This window comes from Aythya ferina, assembly GCF_964211825.1.
Source record: "Aythya ferina genome assembly, chromosome: 15".
Lineage (NCBI taxonomy): Eukaryota > Metazoa > Chordata > Aves > Anseriformes > Anatidae > Aythya > Aythya ferina.
Genome location: NC_140314.1, coordinates 13,793,869 through 13,807,947, shown reverse-complemented (window position 1 = coordinate 13,807,947; position 14,079 = coordinate 13,793,869). Strand labels below are relative to the sequence as shown.

The window sequence follows — 14,079 nt, the reverse complement described above, 5'->3', positions numbered from 1 at the left end:
AAATATTTTTCAGTGGGCTGTAGGTTTTTTTGTTTTGTTTGTTGCTTTTTGTTGTTGTTGTTTGTTTGATATATATTTGTAATTTCCAGGGAATTGTTGTCAGTAGGATGAAGTTCTGATAACTACAAGGGTTCTGGAGCTGAGCAGAAGCATGATAGGTCTGAGTTCACCCGAGAATGAAACTTAAAGGTTATGAAGACGTATGAAACAAAGTTTTTGGAAAAGACGGCTGATAACCGTGTGCGCTGCGCTGAACCTGGTGGTTTAAGCGTCCTGCCCTGTCAGTAGTAACAGACTCCTTCTCAACAGAAATGTTTAATAGATTTCAAGGGCTTCTTAATGTAGATTTCTAAAGCAGTAACAAAGGACCTGCCGGTTCTGGGTTTGAACATATGAAGCATCCCATTGATTCATGGGAAATTCTGGCTGAGGACTGTATGCCCAACACTACGATTCTTACAGTAGTTTCCTGACTTTAAGGGCTACCTTAAGAGCTTCAGATTTGTTCCTGCAGTAATTAGAACATTGAGATAGACAGTGTATATTTAACTCAAATGTTATTTTCTGTAGATACTCTTCCTTTCACATAAAAATATTCAGTAATTTAAATATTGAATAGAAACTAGATCAGCAAATAGACATGCTGGGAAACTTATATTGCTGGTTTTGAGAGGAGCATAAAATTGAGGTAGGTAACCACAGTCATTCTAAACCACTCTCATTACTTCATTTTCAATGCGTGTTTGATGTGCTGTAGTGCTTTCCCTGTTGTATGCTTGTCAGTCTTCCCTTATGTAAGTGAATAGGTTAACTGGGCCTTTGCTGTTTTGCTGGTTTTAAGTCTCCCTGTCTTTAGGTAGCAAACTCATGAATGCTGCAGATTTATAACTGAAGTTATTCCAGTATTCTGAAACTGTAAATTATGCCTCACTTCACTACCTCCCCCCTTTCACAGAAGACAATTTTAATGCTAGGGGAATAAAGTGTTTCTCTCATGAATAAGGATATAATAAGACCATCAGTAAACTAAGGAAAAACACAAGCTCAGAGTGCGGTGTATATGATGAACAGGGCTTGAAAAGAGCCCATATTCAGGCTTATTGCTGAAACTGAAGATGAATGTCATCCTTATCCCTGCCATTGCAGAATAAAAACTTTAAATTTCTCTTAAAGCTGCAATACTAACCAGGATGTTTTTTCCCCTGCCACGGATTTTCTTTGTTTTCCAGCTACAGTTATTGGGACATTCAAACTCTTGCATGGATTTGCAGATCCCTGCAAACAGAAAGTGCTGTGCAGTTTCATTTTGTTTAATATTTTAAGGTTCTACTTTTTCTCTGTTTTCTGATTCTTTCCAAGACTGGATTTGAGAGTTTAAAACTGGGACACCAGTATTGTACTGGCGATACACACACGTCTCTGATCTCCATGTGGTGATCAGAAGTTTCTTTTGTACTGTATTGCATATATCCAAGTGCTGAGAATTCTTCAACATTTCATTCTGGAGATGAAAAAGATGGGCTTACAAGGCAATTTCACTACAAACTTCTCTGCAGAAAGTTTGTGTGTACAGTTTACTGTCTTAGTTGTATAGAAGTCTCCTGTCCTTAAAAGCACTTCAGTGTAATGTATTGAAAATACAGTGTGGAAAATTGGAGGACAGAGTTGAGGAACAGTCCTTGAGACATGCATGTCTCAGGGTACAGATTTGTTTTTGTCCGCTGCAATAAGCAGTCAGGTTAGTGTTTCCCGTTTATCCATACAAATGAGCTTTAGCTCAGGTCTGTACAATTAAAAAAAATAAATAGAGAGCAAGACCCACTCTCATGATAGGTAAATGCTCAAGAATTGTAGCTTTAAAATGAAACTTGAATATGCAGAAAGCGGCTGGAAATCCTGTTATAGCAACTATAAGGGTGTTGACCTGGCCCCATCTCCTCACCACTGAGCAGGCATTTAAAGTAGAGAGCTGGCAGTGTGTGACTGCAGCACGTGGCAGAGCCTGCAGATGCCCACCCAGCCCAGCACTGGCAGGGTAAAAATTACTCCTGTTTTCCCCACCAGCACCAGCTGACTGATGATCTGAAGTTGGCATGTGAAGCACCCAGATGTCCAGTGCCAGGAGGAGTCTCTTCAGTAGAATCATGTTCTTGACAACTCATTTTTCTTTGTCTGTTTCTTGGCTTTGTAGCAGGGCTGGACTGTATGTCTGGTGCATGGTTTGACTGCTGCAACTGTGCTTGATCCTCCTTGATGTATTTTATTTTCCTGTAAGCTTATTATAGGTGCTGTTGCCTACAGTACAGGCTCAGAGGAGGAAAGAGAGGGATATGAATCATGTACGTGAAGTGAGGAGAAGACTTCCTCCTTTCCAGAATGAATTCCTGGTGTGTTTTTTAAGGCAAATATCCATAGATTCACCTATATTGCTATGCACGAAGTAGGAAAATTTGGGAAAGCAAACTGCTTATCCCTGTGTATATAAACCCCAGGACTTCTACAATGCTGCAAGGCCAGGTCGCTGACAGAAACGGATCCTATGGTGAGCAGAGGCCAGTTAGGTCGTCCTGCACAGGGGGACCCCAGGGTCGCAATGTGGCCTGGGCGGGCCAAGTGGAGGTAGCACCAGAGGGCTTCAGTTACTGAGATGGGTGCTCAGTACTTTCCAAAGCAATATAGTTGCATTTGGTCTGCAACCGCTCACCTGCTGCTACTAATTGCATTTAGAAATTGTGGCATCCCAGGTGCCATTGTATACTGATTGTTGACAAATCATCTCTCTCTTTAAAGTGATAGCAATTATTGTACTTTCTCAGTCAGTAACTGTGCTTTTAATCTTTGTTCTGTATTATGGATGGCTGGAACATGATCTGCACATTTATCTCTGCAGTGTTCTCACTGTGTGTGACAGTCCTAGCTTGCTCTACCTGCCTCTGGGTGAGAGCACTTGTGGTCCAACGGCATTGATGGGATATTGCATTCATTTCGGTGTTGCAGTGATCATTTGCATTTTGGTGCTAATAGGTATCTACCTTGATGTGCTTACAAATTAGATTCCAGTGATACCTGCAGTCTTTTTAATGATAGCAAATACATTCCTCCAGAGGCACACAGAATTTAGGGAAGCAGAACAGTGCACTGAAAGCCTGTTGTACACCTTCTGTCCCAAGGAAGGCAGCTCTTTTGAGAGGAAGGTTGGGCTGCTGTTCATGATATGCATCTGCCCACTGCCTCATGCAATCTCTCATCATTTTCTGACACTCTATAGGCGTTTCATAATGATGCACTCAGCACACTTAAGTGTCAGGGTGGTCTGCTTAAGCAGAAGGTTACCTAACAAGGGAGTTCTCTCATATATTATTCCTTGTCAACATAGACACTGAAAAAGAGATTATTTACAAATCTGTGGTGTACAATTATGATACATGCAACTTGTGATGGATTGTGCCAGTCAGAGTAGCACACTGTGTCCTTGAGACTGAACCATCTCCTTGGCTTGCTAATCATTTTGACTGCTTGCCTCTTAGCTGAACTGATTCAGATTCAGGTATTTTTTGAATCAGACAGCTAAATCCCCAGAAACGTTGGAGAGCATAATGCTCTCTTTCGTAGTCCTGTAACAGCAAAATGATCCCGTATCCACACTTCTAATTTTCATTGGAAATGTGTATCGCATTGGTAAAACTGCACACTAGCTCTTCTCTCTAGACAGAGGGAGAGGCTTTCAAGCTTTCACCTTCTCCCCTCGCACTGAACGCCTTGTGCATTCAGTAGGCATTAAGGAGTATCTAGGTCCGACTTGCCACCTAGACTACTTATAATTCCCCTGCTTTGTCTACAGCAGACATCACTTTTCATTGCTACGCCATGATGCGTAATTGTGTAAGTGAGTTAGCAAACCTCTAGGCACTCCTGAAATGGCACACGTGGGCCAGTTGTGTGTTCTCGCCCATGCCTTGCACAGCTACGGGAGGTACAAGGCAACTCTCTGTCAGGGAAATGCAGTTCTGCAGGGGCCTGAGGAATTACACAGTCCTGTAGAAACAAATATATTTCTCCTGGCACCAGCAGAAAGCAGCTGTTAACCTGATCAATTATCGATGAGGCAGAAGGACAATATGCAAATTGTAATAGACTACAAGCAGCATCTTGTATGTGGTGGAAAATAGAAAAGGAGAGGGAGCTTTGGTATATGAGACAAATAAAAAGTGCACAGGCATAGGATGCTCTCTGTGTTTCAGGATACAGTTCTGCAAAACAGCAAATGAGCCACAAATCACCATTAAAGTTGAAATGCATTTTGCTGGCTTTATTCAGCCCACTAATTGCCCGTGAAAATTCAGGTCTTGTGTTTGACACATTAATTACTCAAAAAACATTTACACTAGGGTTTGCAGAAAGGAACAAAGGAAAAATGTAACTGAGAATAAAAAGCTGGAGAGTGAGGGGAGGAGAATTTACAAGTCTTTTGATGCATTAATCACACATTATTCTCTGGGGCCAAATGCTGACCACCGTACCACGTCATAGAAGTGAGCAAATGCCCATGTGTTAGACCAAAGCAGAGCAAGGGGTGTAGCTGCCCAGCAGAGTGGGTCACTGGTGCACCCACCCATGCCAGAGGCGCTCAGGTTTTTGTCTGATGTGCAGAGGCATCCGCATCTGGAGCGGGCAGCCCTCTGGGAAGCCTCTGCTCAGTGCATGCCTCTGGGTTCCCACTGCTGCCTGGTCATTCGGTGTCCCCGATGATCTCTGCAGAGCTGTGCCATGAGAATACTGGCTTCTTTTTGTGACCATTGGTGTCAGCAGCATCACACCTGACACCTTTGAGATAATGGACATCAATGGAGAAACCACTAAATCCAAGCAAGAGAAAGAGAAAGTGAGCTATGTGGTGATGATTACACCTCATTACAGAGCTAGTGCCATTTGCATAGGAGTAAATAACAGCTTTGTGGAAATTTGGTCTTGATGAAGCCTCTGAGGAATAAAAATGCAAATATATATATTATTTTTTTCCCCAGATTCCATTGACTGTGGTGTAAAGAGTATTTATATTATGTGCCAGAAAGGAGGGAGGGAGGTTGTTTGCTGTGAGGAGAAATAAGGCATGAGTTGCTATTGAAATTAGTACTCTTTATCGACACAATCCAGTCATCTCCAATCATTACAGTTTTACCGAAATGTTAAACTACTTTAAAACTTTCATTTCCCCTTTAAAACTAAATTACTTTTGTGTTTCTCTAGCAGTAGTGCCACCCTAAGGCAAGCAAGTTACAGTAGAGCAAACATATAAACAACAATCAAGGCATAATTACTAAATGGGAATAACACTTTCTAATGCTGTTTCTCCTAGCCCAGCTCTGTGTGTACTGTAATGGAGACTCGCTCCTGCTATTTGCAGTCGAGTTCGTCAAGCAGATGTCGGATATGCTTGAGCAGTTTGGAATTGTCTGGTTCACTGATTATGCAGTTCAATCCAAAGCTCTTTTATTCTTTCTCCTAAATTAGGAAAAATCCTTTTTAGGGATAGATAGGAAACTGAATAAAATAAGAAAAGAAAAATGCCCCTGTTATCTGTAGCTTTCTCTGAAAACTTATTTTAGATTCCAAGTTTCACTTCCATCATTTTCCAACTATTACTTAATATTTCTGTCTTGGTCATGAGCATTAATCTAAATTCTAATATGCTTTCTATGGAATGATGCAACCAAATTCATTTTGGGCAAAAAAAATACTACAGTCCCCCAAATTCCACTTTATGAAATATGAATTTTGCTTCAGTTTCAGAAAGCGTTTCAAACTCTGTGGTGCATGTCCCATTAGAGTGTAGGTTCTGAAACTTTTGAGATTTATTCATCATAAATCACCCTCTTCCTGTTCATCTTTTGATATTTGTCCTTAGAAAGAATTCATTCTGTGCAAGTTTGGAAAACTCAGAAATCTACAGTAAAGCACATGAGCTTTCAGGGATCTCTAGATATCATAGGCTCAAAGAGATTCTATCTAAACATATATTGGGTTAATCTTGTATTGCAGAATTCAAAACTTGACAATGCTACAAAATACTGACCTGCATACTTTTAGTCCCACGTATTTCTATTATTATAGTAGCTTAAATCCCTAATCAAGCACCAGCATCCCATTTGGCAAGTCATTGTACAATAACAGGGAAAAAAAAAATGTTCCTGTTCTCAAATAAATTCAAATTTGCATTCTAGGGGAGAAGTAGAAGGGAACAAGGAAAAAAAAAAAAAAAGTAGTGAGAGACATGCAGCAGTATCAGGGAACTAGCAGACTATGGTGGGATTTGTCTTGTTTGTGAATTTTTAATTATAGGGGATTTTGGAAATATTTTCAAGAGGCAGCTGTGAATGCCTGGAAGGCAATGAGACTGATGACAAACTTTCTTGGGTAGGAGCTAGGATCAGAAATACCAGATTAGGCATCAGATATAGCCACTAGTATCACCAATGATATCTCTCTGGACTTTGTTGCATCATGGAACAGTGTTGATGGAGATGACATAGTTTGCCAAATTTCCAGTGTCTGTACTCAGTCGTAGAGTATTACATGATTTAATAAGAGGTTAGTTTTCAGAGAGTGAGTTTCCTAAGCCAGTCTGGGCAGTCTGCAGGACCATCTGGGCTTCTGTGCTCAGGAGTGGTCAAGAATCGTACTGCAGCTCTGGTGTCCTCCATGCTTGTGTGGTGTGTGCTCAGCAGCTGGAGGGGAATTGTCAAAGTGCTGGGAAAACCAGTATTTTGGTGACTGCCTTCCCAGAGGGATCAGAAGCTTTGCTACTTCAGCTGCTGTTGTTATTCCTGGAACTGTTATGGAGATAAGGAGATGGGGAAGGGAGCTGTTTCTATCCAGTGGATGAAAAAGGAGCTTCATTTTCCAGGGTTCCCATTCGTGGACTAACAATTCACTTAAAAAAAAAAAAAAAAAAAAAAAAAAAAAAAAACAGCTAAACATTGTGATCAGCTGAGACCAAAGGTTTCAAATGCTGAGTTTCACCTCAGAAAGATACATCAAAGGAACCAAACGTCTTCTCGTCTTCTTTCTTAGGCTTATTCTTAAATTTCCATCTCAAGTGCAGTCAGATATCATCACAATGCCAATACTGGTAATTTACCATTAAAGTCACAAATACCCATGTGACACTGATAGAAAAAAAGAATGTCAAAGCCCACCAGTGAGCGATGCAAGCATCCACAGGCAAGCGGTCTGTGCAGAGGCAGCCCTTGCTTAGGCACTGCCGGGAGTGGCTGTGCCTTGGCTTCCTGGTGCTCCAAGTCAGAAGCACTTGCTGTGAGTGAGGGTGGAAAGCTTCAAGCAGGAACAGGGAAAGATTTGAGATAAAATAACACACATGGAAATCAAGATACACTCGTGGAAATTAAGAGCTGCAGCAAGGCATCAAATCTGCCCACATACACTCTTGCCCAGAGACCACCCCAACCACTGTTTGTCCTCTGTAAAAGTTAGCTAAAAGCCATAACAAAACCTTTGGAAATACTTTTGTTGTTGTTGTTGTTTTTTAACTTTTTCAACTTCAAGAAAATTTTCTTGTTAAAGGCAAGCTTTATGTCTTCACTGCTAGGAGTGAAGTGGTTGTTTCATAAGCCCTCATCTAACAGGATTTTATTCAACAAATGAAACTAAGACATGTTCAAGGGCAATAGAAGAACCTAAGCAAATGTGCAGCTGGACACAGTGAAATGTAAAGGGAGACTGCCTGAATTTATTTCAGAGTGTAATTGCTGTCTGATAGTCTCTCAGGATCTATGTGTACTTTGATCTCTATAGAGTTATTTGAGAGCCAAACCTAATGCTGTGCATATATATGCAAATAGATATAAAGTTTAATGTTCAGGGGCATCGTGTCATTCACAAAATATAATGAGCCAAATTATCCTTTTCTTACAGCGTGAGACCAAAATTCAGCAAAGCACAGCAGCACACACTTAACTTTCATTCGGAAGGCAATGACACTTAGATAGATGCTTAAAAGCTTTGCTGAATCAGACTGGGCTGAGGCATTTGCTTACTCTGAGATGTGTACTGCAAAGAGCTGCTTATTTGGAATTTAAAATAATGATCTGTTCAGACTAATGGAAACTGCAGTGTTTCTTTCCTTTCTGTCAGAGAAAAAAAAAAAAAAAAAAGAAAGAAAAACGAAAAAAAAGTATTTGGGTGGGTAGAATCTAGTTTATTCCTCAGACAATCTCATTTTACAAAATGTCAAAATGGACCTCGCAGTCTTACAGAGCAAGTGCTGTTCTTCAGAGGTGTCAGGCTCAGGGGGCGGCGAGACAGTCATCTGAGCGGGAACGGTTGTGACCTTGCTTTCCTTTCTGACAAAAGTGCTTCTTCTGAACTAAGTGGCCGTATTGTCCAAGGTCCCAGGGGACAAGTAGGACACGTGGCAGTGATGTGCCCTTGGGGCAGAGAAGGCCAACGGCCTCCTGGGCCGGTTAGCAGGAGTGTAGCCAGCGGGTCAAGGGGGCGATCCTTCCCTTCAGGCCAGCACTGCTGAGGGTACATCTGGAGTGACGTGTGCTCCTTTGGGTACAAGAAAGACACTGACAAACTGGAACGAGGCCAGTGGGGGGTTTCCGAGGTGGCCGAGGGCTACAGCACACCACACACAAGGAGAGGCTGAGGGAAGAGGTGGGTCAGGGAGGAACTTGCCGCTGCCCACAGCTGCCTGAGGGGAGGTGTGGGAGGAGGGCCCAGGCTGCTCTCAGAGCTGCACCTGGGAGGCTGAGAAGCTCAACCTGGGAAATGCCACCCAGATATAAAGTGCTTTTTCCCCATGGGAGTGAACATCAAAGGGACCGGAGAGGCCATGACCTCTCCATCCTCAGATATCCCCAAAGGGACTGTGCACACCCTTGAGCAACCTGCGCCGCCTGCTTTGGGCAGGGGGTTGGGCTGGAGACCTCCAGCGATCCCTTCTGGACAAAATTATCCTGTCATTCTACAGAGAAACTTTGGGTTTTCTGGAAAGCACCCCTACAGCCCCACTTTTCTTTATTCTTCTTTGGTGATGTCAAATCTGCTTGGGTTGCACACATTTACCTCAAGTCAGCATTTTCGTCACTGTCTTTCTGTTAAAATGATATCCTCCAAACTGGAGCCATTTGGTGAGAGAGGAGAAGTAATTATGCACCAAGCTCTTGTCAACTGCAGATTTCCCGCTCATTTTTATGTACCTAGTCATAATCTAACTCACATAAAATTTAAGCACTGCTGCATTGCTAGCATTTACTTTTTGCTTGGTGAATTTTTTTTGTTAGTGCTGTGCTACCAATTTACTTGAAAGAGAAGCCAGAGTCTCTTTTTATGGCTAACATGTCTAATTCTTTTTTTTTAATGGTAACATGTCTAAATTTTGTTTTGATACTTCCAGAAACAGTAAATTGGGTGAAAAAGTCACTGAATTTTCTTTTATTGTATTCCTCCCAAAGCAATCATTCGGATTATTATTCATCTGCTGACTTAAAAATAATGTCACCTCCTGAAACTCCTTGTTCAGGCAAACTGAATTATTTCTGACAAGGATTCATCTGTGCTAGCACCGTGCATCGAGCAGTCATTGAAAGAATATGTAGATTTACCTACTTCCTTTAACATAGACAGGGGTGATGAAAGCCCATCTCACCTGTGCACCTCAGAAATCCATGAGTAATTCAGGTAACCAGCCTTGATTTGTATTTGGAAAAGCTGAGCACTTGTGTGTGGTATTCAGAGAAATGATCTGTAAATGAATGAATACAGCTACTTCAGTATTCAGCATTATTTGCTGCTATGGAGTGAAGCGAAGGAGAAAACAAAAATATGGAAATGAGAAGAGGAGGTAATGTGAAAGACATGAGAAGGACAAAATCCTTCTGAGCAGTGCATTTTCTTTCTATTGTATTCTTCCTTTTGCAGTAGAACAGTCACTATTCCTTGTTGGGCTACACTCATTAAAATAACCTCACTGAAAAGCAATTCATTTTTAATTAAAACTTTCAAGTATATCCAAAAAATAGGAAATTTTCTCGCACACTAGCTGGAAGGCTTTCTCTTGGGAGATTTCCAAACCACATCTGTAAGCTGAAAAAGTGGGGGTTGTTATTAGAAGATGAAGAAAGACTTTTTACCAAGCCCTGTAAGGGTGAGGATTGAGGGGATATTCAGATAGCATATAAAGGCAGATATTTTTCACTGTGAGGGCAGTGAGGCACTGGAACAGGTCACCCAGAAAAGCTGTGGGTGCCACATCCCTGGGAGGGCTCAAGGCCAAGCTGGATGGGGCTTTGGGCAGCCTGGAAGGCTTCCCTGCAGGGGGCTTGGCCTGGATGGTCTGTAAGCTCCCTTCCAACCCAAACCATTGTATGGTTGTGCAATCCTATGATTATTTTCCCCCTGTTACTATTTTAATTCAGAGTTAGAACTGTACCTTTTTTTTTTGCATTTGTACGGTACCTACACCATTTAGATACCATTAAAAAATAAGCGATTCTGTTAGAACTGCAATGATAATATCCAGCTCTCACATAGTGCTTTGCAAAAGAGGCCAACATTTTAACCCCAGTTTACAATGGGGGAAGACGGGTCAGACAGAGAAATGACTCAGCTGCCCACCAGACAAGTCAGGAACAAAACTAAGGCTGCCCGTATCCAGATATGTCCAAGATTTTTCATGTTTTCTTCTAATTTTTACTACACTTGAGTACTTTACAGTTGATTGTACGTCTGTCTCATTGCAGCTGCCTTCTTACTGCTGTCAGCCTTGTTGATACACCCAGTGCTAAACTCAGTCCAACTGATGGCCAAGGTGAAGCCTGCACAACTGTTACACACTGCATTCATAGACAAAGGAAGTAGTCTGGAGGACTTCATAATGAAATGTATATGACACCTACTTTCCTCCTCTGTTGTTATATACATTAGATTATTTTTTATCTTGCATCCTCACGAGCTGCTAGTACTCACCAGTACTCACTGTGCATCCAAGAGCAGCAAGGCTGGGGGCTCTCTTCCTCTGTAGCTTGGTCACTGCTGTGGTTAATGAGCTGCATTTGTTCACCCCAACACTGAGGGCAGCCATGGAGGGAGGTTCTGCAAACCCAGACACTTTTATAGTTTAATTAGATAGATCACAAAAAATGTGATGTTGATAAAGATTGAGATGGCAGCAGCAGAAAGAGTCTGCAGAAGTCAGGAAAATCTCTTGAAGTCAAGATGTAGAATTAAACTAATTGTAAGGTTGGATGCAGTGTGAGAGAGGATCAGTGGAAGATGTTTTTACATCATTTTTGACACCATAGGTATGCGTCATGGGATGGGGAGAGGCTTGCTCATCCTCTACTTGAGCAAGCTGCTGAGACTGTATTTGATAAGTGCCAGGATCTGGTCTCTTGTGTTGGCATACTATTTTGAGATTTTTAGACAGAGTGTTTATGTTAACATGTAGGTGATGACATGACAGCCTCTGAGTGCATCAAGCACTCCAGGAGCCCATCACCTCAAGTTTGGTCCTGAGCTCTGTCCATGGCAAACTTCATTTGGAAATTTCCTTTCAGCTCTGTCAGCACCAAAACAGTACCCTGTCCAAACAGGATAGGATACTTATGTGCCATTTTCTTAAAAGAGAGATTTCTCAGTAAAGTCATGGAAAATCTGTGTATTTGCCTTTGTTGTACTCCTGGGGCAGTTTCAAACTGTCCTCTTGGGACACAATTTAATAGTCTAAAAATCTGTGTAAAACATTCACCTCTTAATCTAGGAAAACCTTTAACTCTTGGTGTCCCTTTCATTACTCTGCCAAGGTGCCCAATGTCTGTGTATTTTACACACATATTATAGGGGATCAGGTAGCATTCGGGCATTTAAGAATCCCTCTCCCCTTTGCACAGGTGAAGCTATGGCTTCCTCCACACAATCAGGCTGCTAGGGTAGGAAGGAAGGCTGCTGGAATGGAAAGGTCTGTGAGGTCGCCAAGTTGTGCCAAGGCACATATAAATAATTACCACCATGCACAGAGTGATAAACTCTTTCCTTCATGCAAAACAAACTGACTGCCATTTGGTGATTTCAAGCAATGTGACCCGCTACCACGCGTCTCTTAGCTTGTTCTTTTCAGTTTTTAGTTACTAATACAGACACTTGAGTTATCAAAGATCTGACAGGAATGAAGGATTGACCTGCTATGACTGAAGATGCAGACAATCTCAGCTTGTTAAAATAATAAATGGGTACCTGTCAAAGAGACACTCAGAGCAAATGTGGCCCCTGTAGATATCTCTATTGTAGATTTTTAAAAACTCCTTCTGCTCCCGTGTATGGATATTAATTAATAATAATATTTTCTTTCATTGAGATAGATGGAACCACTAATTACTCTTTCCCCATGAATCACTCAATAGTACCATTTATCCTGTAATAATTAAACAACTCAAGGCAAAAAAATAGTTGGTTAGAAGTAGTTGTAGTGATTTAAATGCTGGTAAAGAATTGGCACATAAATTACTACTCAGAAGGAGGTGATTGTTTGTGTGACCTATTTCTAAACCAAGTAGAAATAACAGTGCAGGGCCAGGAATTTTGGTGGGTACTGCTCCTTAATTTCTTCACTTAGAACATAGCAAAAGAGCTGCCTGATAGCAGAAATGCCGCACATTGCTAAAACCCCAGAGCTGCATAAGCCCCCACAAAGCCAGCATGCAGCCGTGGGAGGCAAGAGCAGAGTCCATGGCCAGCATCCCGTAGAGGTAGTGGGGCTGCCCAACACCCAGCCCCACTGTTTCTGTACCTGCACTGAGGTGGTCCTGAACCCAGTAACCACAGCGTGCACAGAGGGCTTAAGGAAATGCAAAGGACTCCAGTCAGGGTGCATGTGGTGATATATGGTGCTTTATCCCTATAAATCCCCATGAAACAATAACTAAAGCTTTTGGCATATTTTTCTTTTCTAGACCAATTCTCATTAAACTCCATCATCCTGAAATGTCTGCTGCTACTCGCTGCGTTGTTTCAACAGCGAGTGTTGCTGGCAGGGACAGCACCAAACCCGAGGCAACTTCAGGGACAAATCCCCGTAGTCAGTTGTGAGCATGTCACACACAAGCAGTGCATCACCCCCCAGGTTTTGTTGCTGTCGGTGCCTGGGATGCCTGTTCTTCAGCCAGGTTAGCTTTACTCTCATTCTGCTGTGGTGCAAACAGCTGACAGACATCCTTAATGCCTCTGAAGTGAGGTAGATATTCCCCCCTCAGGTTCAGAAATATTGCTGTTACTGGAATATGACTGTTTAAAAAAAAAAAAGACAAATAAATCTGTTTCCTTTGGCTGTAGGTGGGCAGAAGTACTTTTCCTGCAGAACATTTGGGTAACTTACTCAGTTGTAAAGGTTCTAGTGCTATGCAAGGAGAGGCAGTTTGTTGTTTCATAAGGAAGAAAAGAAGTTCCCTAAATGAGGAAACTTGCACTTCTCTACAGAGAGTAATTGAACACATGCATACATTCTTCCATGGTGAATTGTTAAAGAACAGTAGTTTTGGACACTTGAGGCATGCTGAGTTGGCGTGGCGAGAGATAATGAAATGAGCAGGTATTAAGAAGTGGCCATCAGAATCTCCACTGGAAGCAAATATTAACACTTCCAGGAATTTTTAGGGTAATTATTTTAAGCCATGGCTAAAAGCTGTATTTGTTATGCTGGATCTATGTGGAGAGGAGAACACATTCATTCATTTAATGATTTTAAAAAGAAAAATATGTGATGTTTGGGTGGTTCGAATTTCTTCATGTTTCACTTTCTCCGTGCAAGAAACTGTGCACTAAATGTCACCTTGTGAAATAAAAAGGAGGAAAAGTTAGTTTCTTAGTTTGATTTTTATAAATATATTTAGCCTTGGTTTTTGTTTGGGGTGAGGGAGAAAAGGGGGGGGGGGGGGGGGGGGGGCGTTGCTTGTTTGGTTTTGTTTACTATAAATCTCTTGTGTTTGGATAGCATCACACGAACATTATTAATTCTCACCCTGACACTTTTGTGTGGACAGCTTCCTATGCACTTTGTTCATA

General features: G+C 41.8%; 1 long non-coding RNA gene across 1 annotated transcript; it reads left to right on the top strand.

Moving 5' to 3' along the window:
• The first annotated feature begins 202 nt into the window (after positions 1-202).
• On the top strand, positions 203-13,874 carry LOC311445392. Its single transcript, XR_014698377.1, has 2 exons — positions 203-688; positions 12,972-13,874. It is a non-coding gene; the product is annotated as an uncharacterized lncRNA (long non-coding RNA).
• Positions 13,875-14,079: the final 205 nt, after the last annotated feature.